At 39.4% G+C, this 3,271-nt stretch overlaps 1 pseudogene; it reads left to right on the top strand.

Moving 5' to 3' along the window:
- The first annotated feature begins 2,446 nt into the window (after positions 1–2,446).
- On the top strand, positions 2,447–2,546 carry LOC113300712 (annotated as a pseudogene).
- Positions 2,547–3,271: the final 725 nt, after the last annotated feature.

The raw sequence follows: 3,271 nt of genomic DNA, 5'->3' as shown, positions 1-3,271 counted from the left end.
AGCAATAGTGACTATGTCCAGCTAATCGCTCTAGCATTTGGTCGATAAAAGGAAGGGGAAAGTGATCCTTCCTTGTGACCTTGTTCAATTTCCTATAGTCAATATACACACGCCATCCCGTGGTCACTCGGGTTGGGATTAATTCATTATTATCATTCTGGACTACAGTGATACCTGATTTCTTGGGGACAACCTGAACAGGGCTGACCCACTTACTGTCTGAAATTGGGTAAATAATACCCGCATCTAACAATTTAAGCACCTCTTTTCGAACTACCTCTTTCATGTTAGGGTTCAGTCGACGTTTCATCTCCCTAGAAGATTTTGAGTCTTCCTCTAAATGAATCTGATGCATACACACAGTAGGACTTATACCCTTAATGTCTGCTATAGTCCATCCTAAAGCTTCTTTATTGTCTTGAAGTACATTTACTAGCCTACTTTCCTGATCACTATACAAATTGGAAGCTACAATCACAGGTAAAGTCTCAGATGGGCCTAAAAACACATACTTTAGAGTATCGGGTAGTGGTTTAAGGTCCAACTTTGGGGGCTCTTCTAAAGAAGGAATTAGGGTAGTCTCAGAAACTGGTAACGGTTCGAACCTAGATTTCCATCTATCAGTGTCTAACACAGGGGTAGAATCTAATAGAGCATTCACCTGTTCAATAGTTCTATCGTCTTCAAAATCTAAACCAAAATGGGATAGACAACTTTCTAATGGGTCTTCAGACAAGATGTTTGGTAATGACTCCTGAACTAAGGCTTCTATCATGTTCACCTCCTCAACACATGTGTCATCTAGCTCATGAGGTTTCTTACTGACATTAAAAATGTTCATCTCCATAGTTATATTGCCAAATGATAAACTCATAACACCATTTCGACAGTTAATGATAGCATTAGACGTAGCTTAAAATGGGCGACCTAAAATCACAGGTATCTGGTTCTCTGGGTCAGGGACAGGTTGGGTATCTAGGACCACGAAATCCACTGGATAAATAAACTTGTCGACCTCAATAAGAAAATCCTCGATAACACCTCGAGGGATTTTAACATACCTATCAGCTAACTGCAGTGTCATTTGAGTAGGTTTCATTTCACCAAGTCCTAGCTGTAAGTATACATGGAATGGCAGTAAGTTCACACTGGCTCCTAAGTCAAGTAAAGCTTTTTCAACCCGGAAGTTACCTATTGTGCAAGCAATGGTAGGAGAACACGGGTCTTTTTACTTTGGAGTTGTGGTGTTCTGAATGATTGAACTTACGTGACTAGCTAAAAAGGCTTTCTTATGGACGCTAAGTTTTCGCTTTCGCGTAAACATATCCTTAAGGAACTTGGCATAAGCAGGAATTTTCCTAATTGCATCTAATAAGGGAAGGTTTATGGTAACTTGCTTAAAAAACTCCACTATGTCATTAAAGTTCGATTCCTTCTTTGTTGGTACTAATAACTGAGGAAATGGGGCTCTAGGCCTAAAATCAGACCTTTTAGGACCGAATTCACATCATTAGAAACTTTGTCAGTCTCTTCAGCCACTGGTACTGAGAGGTGAGATCCTGAGGGGTGAACTACAGTATGTTCACTATCGGGCATGGTTACCTTATTGTCTACAACTCTACCACTTCTAAGGGTTCTAACAACATTCAATTGATTCGATGGTTTTGCACCTAATTCATGAACTCCTCTAGGGTTGGGTTGCGTTTGACTAGGAAACTTACCTTTTTCTCTCAAAGAATCACTTATCAGACCAACCTGCATTTTTAACTCGGAAATAGCCTGACGGTTTTCTTGTCCTATCCTGTTACTAGCTTGTAGACTCTGTTCTACGGATAACTGGAATTTTGCAGTTTGCTGAGTTAACAAGGCAAGAGATTCCTCTAAACTTAGGATTTTCTTATCTGACTTATTCTGAAACTGAGCTAGTCCTGAAGGATTCTTAGTATATCCAAAACCTGGGGGAGCATTAGAATTACTAAACTGACCTTGACTTTGGCCCTTAGACCACGAAAGGTTCAGATGGTTTCTCCAACCAGGATTATAGGTTTCTGAATATGGGTCAATCTTTTGACGGTTATCAAATCTAGTGTTATTATAAAGAGCATTCGCCTGCTCTTCAATATTCTGGCCTTCCCAAAAAGGATCCACTCTACCACTAGTTTGGCCCACTTCTAAGGCTTCTAAACTTTTTGCTATAGCAGCAATTTTGTCATCTGATTCATAGCCTCCTTCTACCCTATTAACGTTTCCTCTACTTAAAAGAATTGTTTTCTGGGGTGCCCTACTATTTTCCCATTGCTGGGTTTTTTCGGCAATTTCATTAAAAAATTCCATCGCTGCATCAACAGTTTGGTTTTCAAATCCACCAGTGCATAGAGGCTCAACCATGGTCGTTGTGGAATAATCTAAACCCTCATAAAGGATTTGAACTAGCATAACCTTTTCTAAACCATGATGAGGACACTGGGATAATAAATCATTGAACCTTTCCAAATACCTATACAAAGATTCTCCCTCTTGTTGTGAAAATGTGCATATTTGCGTCCTAATAGACGATGTTTTGTTCCTAGGGCAAAACTTATTGAAAAAGGAAGATGTAAGTTGTTCATATGTCTCGATTGACTCGGAGTCCAAACTATACAGCCACGACTTGGCCTTATCTTTTAGGGAAAATAGGAATAACCTAAGTTTCAAAGCATCATCATCTAAGCCTCTACTTCTTAGAGTACTACAAATTTCCTCAAAAACCCTAACATGGTAATAAGGTTTTTCATTTTCTTTCCCTAAAAAGATTGGGAGCATCTGTAAGGTCCCAGGTTTCAGTTCATATGGTGCCTCCATTTCAGCTAACTTAATACACGAATGACGGGTAGTCCTAGTTGGAATCAACGAAGCTTTCAAAGTTTCCATTTATGGCGCTATTGGAGCAACAAGGATTCTCTCCTTAGTCAAAGAACGTTCAAAGACAGACTCTTCAAAAGCCGGACTTTCTAGATTAAGGTAATCGAGACGCTTCGAACTACTAGGTTTCTCTTTAAAAAATCTACCTAGTGCGTCTCTTTTACGTTCAGGCATACAATAGAATTTTCTAAATTGGAAGGGTAAGCAAACATAGATCAAGGCCGACTCAACCAAATCAAACCTATTGATTTCTAGCAAACAAAAAGCATGATGGCTCCACTTAGATTGTTTCTAGACCAGCTTTTAATCCTTCGATCGGGAATTCGTTACAATTTAAGCAAACCCCTCTGGAATCAATCCAAGTTAACGT

This window comes from Papaver somniferum, chromosome 7 (assembly GCF_003573695.1).
Source record: "Papaver somniferum cultivar HN1 chromosome 7, ASM357369v1, whole genome shotgun sequence".
NCBI classification, from domain to species: Eukaryota; Viridiplantae; Streptophyta; class Magnoliopsida; order Ranunculales; family Papaveraceae; genus Papaver; species Papaver somniferum.
Note: the sequence above shows the minus strand (reverse complement) of the source record. Positions and strands in the feature narration are given on the sequence as shown.